Source organism: Theobroma umbraticum, unplaced genomic scaffold, assembly GCF_002168275.2.
Source record: "Theobroma umbraticum cultivar Fairchild unplaced genomic scaffold, ASM216827v3 scaffold_51.0, whole genome shotgun sequence".
Lineage (NCBI taxonomy): Eukaryota > Viridiplantae > Streptophyta > Magnoliopsida > Malvales > Malvaceae > Theobroma > Theobroma umbraticum.
The window spans coordinates 116,432-122,750 of NW_018397260.1; positions in this window are offsets into that span (position 1 = coordinate 116,432).

Here is a 6,319-nt window from a genome sequence, read left to right on the forward strand (position 1 = left end):
TTTTATCAACAGTGTTGGCCTATAATTGTAGATGATCTTTTGGCAGGAATGAGGGATTTCTTCAATGGAGCTATGCTACTGAGGATGGTAACTTCTACAACTTTAATGCTTTTATCTAAGCAATCGAATGCAGATTCATGGGGTGATTTTTACCCAATCAGTTTATGTATGGTTTTCAATAAAATAATTACTAAACTGTTGGCAAACTGGTTAGCTAAAGTTTTACCTTCCTTAATTTCGGATAACCAAAGTGGTTTTGTGAATTGCAGATTGATAAGTGATAATATTCTATTAGCCTAAGAATTAGTTGGTAAGATTGACTACAAAACTCGGGGACGTAATGTGATTTTGAAGCTTGATATGATGAAGGCATATTACAGATTGAATTGGGATTTCTTGTATTTAATCATAGAGGCATTTGGCTTAAATTCTCTTTGGATTGACATGATTAAGTGGTGCATCTCTAATTGTTAGTTCTCTGTCTTAATTAATGGGCATTCCACTGGCTGCTTCAAATTGGAAAAAGGGTTAAGACAAGATGATTCAATCTTGCTTCTTTCATTTATATTGGCAGCTAAGTACTTATCTAGAGGCCTTAATTATCTATTTTCTCAGTATGGTTCATTGCGTTTCCATTATGGTCGTTCTATAAATATTAGTCACTTAGCCTTTGCAGATGATATTATTATTTTTATTAATGGAAGCAAATCAGCCTCAGAGAGAATTCTTAAATTTTTACAAGAATATGAGCATATTTTAGGACAGAAAGTTAATCCTCAAAAGAGTTGTTTTGTCACAACTCGCAATATAGCTAGTTCAAGCGTTCAAAATGGCACATTATCTCTTAGACCATAGGATTTGTACACAAAACTCTACCAATTATTTATTTAAGTGCACCACTCTATAAAGGTCCTGTTATTTGATTCACTCATCACTAAAATTCGATGACGCATCACGATTTGGGAGAATATAATTGTCTCTCTTGGAGGTTGCCTCACTTTATTACGCAGTGTGATTTCTTCTTTGCCTATATATCTTTTACAGGTACTTAACCCCTTGATGAGTGTTATTGAGAAAATAGAGAGACTTTTTAGTAGTTTTTTATGGGGAGGATCCACGGACAGCAAAAAGATTCATTAGGCATCTTAGGTTAAACTTACTTTTCCTGGTTCTGAAGGTGGTCTAGATATTCATATCTTGAAAGATGTTTTTAAGGCTTTCTCTGGAAAGCTTTGGTGGAGATTTCAGACTTTCAGTAACTTGTGGACATAGTATATGAGAGCTAAATATTGTACTAGCCAAATTCCTCACACAATCACTACTAAACCACATAACTCCCCTACATGAAAGCAAATGATCAATGGAAGAGACAAAATTGGGCAAGAAATAGGGTGGTGGATTAGTCAAGGTGAATTACTTTTCTGGTATGATGCTTGGTTGGGTGATGAGCCATTGGTAAATTCTTTCCTTGCATTTTCTCATTCCATGATAAGGTTAATTATTTCTTTCATGAAAATGAATGGGATGTGGACAAACTTAAAGCTGTATTACCAGCTATTATTATTGATGAGATTTTGAAGGTTCATATCAGTTGTACACAGAAGGATTTGGCATACTGGGCCCTAATGCTGAATGGAGAATTCACTACCAAGACTACATGAGAACTACTTCACTAAAGACAACCTATTCATCCATTGGGTAAGTTTATTTGGCATATAAGCATCCCACTAACTATTTCCTTTCCTTATGGCATTTGGTGCATAATTGGATTCTTATGGAGTTGTAGATGAAATCAAAATGCTTCTAATTAGCATCAAAGTATCTGTATTGCTAGTCGGAGGAAATGATTATGCATGTAATATGGGAAGGTCCAATTGCACAACAGGTTTGGAATTATTTTGCAAAATTCTTTCAAATCTATGTTAACAATCCCAGAAATGTTATGTAAATTTTTTACTCTTGGTATTATTCTGGGGATTATACTAAACTTGGTCATGTTCGAGTATTATTACCTTTGTTGATTTCTTTGTTTCTTTAGGTTGAAAGCAATGATGCAAAGTATAGGGGATTGGGAATGTATCTTGATAGAGCAATTTGGCAGATTATGAAAATGTTACGGTAGCTGTTTTAAGGTAATTTATTATGTCAATGGCAATTGAGAGGAGATCTTGACATTACTACACATTGGGGTTTCTAGCTTGATGAAAAGAGCCACGATCCACTAAAAATTATTTACTGCTATCGACCATTGGTAGGTGAGTTTAAGTTCAATGTCGATGGTAGTTCCTAAGATGCCTTTCAGAATGTCGATGGTGGAGGAATTCTTTGAGACCACATAGATACTATAATTTTTGCCTTTCAGAAAATTTTGGACCTTAAAATTCATTACAAGCAAAATTACTGGCATTACATCGAGGTTTGCTTTTATGTATTGAGTACAATGTATCTAGAGTTTGGATTGAAATGGATGCAAAAGTGGTTGTAGAAATGATACATGAGGGACATAAAGCTTCCTCTCATACTTGATATTTGCTAGCCTTTATCCAAAAATGCTTGAGTTGTATTTCTTTCCGAATTTCACACATTCATAAAGAAGGGAATCAAACTGTAGATCATCTCTCCAATCAGGGCATGCACATCAGAACCTGTGTGTATTTTCACAAGCCAAAGGTGAGCTCAAAGGAATTCTTAGATTAGACAACTTCAACTTACTTTATGTTCGATTTAAATAAATGTAAAGGAGTACTACTCCTAATTTACAATTTCAACTTTCCCATAGAATCCTGTACTAAATTAATATTATTTTCCATATGCATTCTGAAAAACTATGCATGGGAAGTACTACCTTTATTAGGTAAATTTTTTATCTTCGATCATGGTTTTCAAGTAATTCTGGAGGTATGGTTTAGATCCCCCTCCTTTTGTACCTTTATTTTAATTACTAAAATTTAGCAAGATAGTTGAGCCCCGAGAGATCTTCCAACATAAAAAAAATTAAATCAGTAACAACCTATCTTAACTACATTAACACCAAATTAAGCATGAAATTAACTAAATTTAGATTGACTCACCTAAAATAACTAATTTAGGATAATTAAATAAAACCTACTAATTTCTATGTATTACTACAAGAATTAAGCTAAAATTACTATCAAAACTAAGCCCAAATAACTCTATATTATAGAGTTATCACATATCTTTCCTAAGGGTTCTCCTACCTTTATAGTTCATCCTCACAAATTTGCTAAACCTTTTAGCTAGTATGGCTATGTCCTCATCCTCCTCATTATCATCTCTTATGCTTATTTCTTTTTCCTCAATTGTGGATTTTAATGCAATCCCTTTTTTCTTAGTGTCCTCTTTCCTTTCATCATCTCTCTCACTTTCATATTTTAAGGTCATTTCATAAGTAACTAAAGATCCTATGAGCTCTTCTAGTTTGAAGTTGTTTAGGTTTCTTGCTTCTCCTATGGCTGTCACTTTTTGTTTCCATGATTTTGGTAAGCAATAGAGTATCATTTTAACTAGTTGAGGATTTGGGAAGTCTTTCCCTAAGGCCATTAATCCACCAACTATGTTTGTGAATCTCTCAAACATTTGGTTTACAGTCTCACCCTTTTTCATTCTAAATAACTCATAATCATGTATAAGCAATCCTTTCAATTCCATAACGTGGTTTGTTCCCTCATAGGTGGTTTCTAAGATATCCTAAATTTGTTTTGCAGTTTCACACAAGTCTACCTTGTTGAATTCACTAGCATTAAGGGATCAAAAAATGGTGTTGTATGCCTTACAATTTGTTTGTATCAATTTCTTTTCTTTATTATCCCACTTTTTCCTAGTCTTAACCATAGTATTTCCACCTATTTCTTTATAAGGGACATAGGGACCATCTAAGATAACATTCCAACCCTTAAGATCCATGGATTGAATGAACCTTTCCATCCCCTTTTTCTAGTAAAGGTAGTTTGTACTTGAAAACATTGAAGGTCTTTGGATTCAATGTCCTTCACCAAGAACAGCTACAGTGATATCCATCTTGATGTGTCGAGTTTCGCTTTTGGATCACTCGAGATTGTTAAACCTACAAAATTGAGCTCTAGCTATGATACTAATTGTTAGTGTAATAAGCTCAATGTGAATAATTCCAAGAGGGGGTGAACTGGAATATTTTAAATATTTTGAAATTTTCTTTTTAATTTCAAGCAAATAAAATTCTCTCAAGCTACGTCCTTTTCTAGAAAATAAGCAAGACAATTGATTTCTTGTGAAATAAGAGAAGTTGGAAACATAAATGAAATTAAAAGAGTGAGAGAGAAAAATCATGTCATATCCCATCTCCTAAATGGATCATGATTGGGGCATGGATCCAAATGAGCATAACCCACTAGGCCCAAGCAAATCTCTTACCATAACATTATTAAACATTCATCATTACATGTGGAACTATCTTATAACATCCATTTACATACAAAATCATCATGCATGCATTCATAATACTCATTATACAATTAAGAAACTTCTCAACTTAATTGTATAAGCTCAAGCATTTGATATATATATATATAGTTCCACTATGACAATGCATAATATCATTATCGTCAACAACACCCTCAAGTGTTCATATAGGCTCTCAAGCCATCATCATAATATCATATATAACGTTATCCATGTAAAATGCCAAACATAAGCTATATTAACATAACATGTTCGTAATCCATAAACATAATCACATCCATAAATATAAACTTATGATCGACTCATCAGTGGAACGTGACCTACCCTCTAAGCATTAAATGACAGCTAGCCACCTAGCAAAAGATGGAGACCAAACATTGGTATTCACAATACTAGCAGCTATCAAAATGCTATCACTTATCTGCAACCAAAAACAATGGAAAAATAACATGAGTCACAAAGACTCCGTGAGTGGATATAGGAAGGGGACAAGCTAGGGGATAAATGCATTTTGTAAACATGCATTTAAAATTTCATGATAATTATATTCAATTTAAACTTTAATCTTATCAAACATGGTGCTTAGACACATTTGCAATAGCATATATGATGTAAACAAGTGTGAATAACAACTGGAAAACCTTTTTACCTTTGAAAAGCTTTCAAACAAGTCAATACATTCAATTCTAGAACTTATCTATCGATAGATGATGAACCTCTTGTTAGTATAGGCCCTACAAGCTAATCTGTGGTTGTATAAGAATTGTAATTTTGAGATATTCATGTATAACATTTTATTATGCATAATAACATTAAAGTAATCCTTCATCCATAAGTTTTCAATTTAATTACTTTCTGTACTTATGTAGATAAAGCCCATGGAACTATATATGCCTTGTAAAGGAATTGTATGGGATATAATTATGAGATCCTTATACATCAAAGCATTATCCTTAAAAGTTCCTGATCATTGTATTATTGAGACAAGGCATCAATAATGCTGAAAGATTAGCACATGTTATGTTCCTTTTGAAGTAAGCAATCACTCTCATAGGTTGAAGTATAGAGATACTTGAAACTAGCATGTGGGTGATTGTCATGGGATAACGAGTTCACTACACATGACCCACCAAGAAAAGTGCATTTGATACCTCACTCAAGTGTCTATGCAATACTTGTGTTAGTTATGTACCTACTCCTAGACTTGAGACACCAGGTTGTCTTGTATGTGGAGTACTATGCTTTGATTTCATCCCTATGGGTGCCTAACCAAGGATGCCAAAACAAGATGTTTTTGAATATAGTATGAAGCATATGAAGATAAATGAGTAGTAAAGATAAGAATCATTGCCCCAAGTGATTCAAGGGAAAATATTGTATTAGTTCTTGGTTGACATTAGCTTAATCAAATCCTTAGCCAAGGTGATTAGAAGATTATGAAATGAGTTTCATAAGTCTCCATAAAGCTAATGATCTAATTGCAAGAATAAATATGGAGGTCAATAAGAGCAAGCACTGCACCAAACTCTTATCATCTCCAGGATATATGATGAGGAAATGAATTACACCAAAAAATTCTACATAGAAAGATTGTCAAAGAATCGTTTGACTTTCCTAACAATTAAGTGGCCATGGTGTATAGCTAGATACCAATCATGATCTATGGAATTGAATTAGTTAACTTAAAATTGAATAGGATTCATTTGAATTAATTAATTAATAATATTGTAATTCAATTCATTACCAACATGTTAGGAACCTAATGGGTCACAAACAAAGGTTGCAACTTGGATTAAATTGAGAGTGTGATGACTTAAATCAAATTCTAGGTTTTAACTATTAAGGACCTAATTAAAAAAGT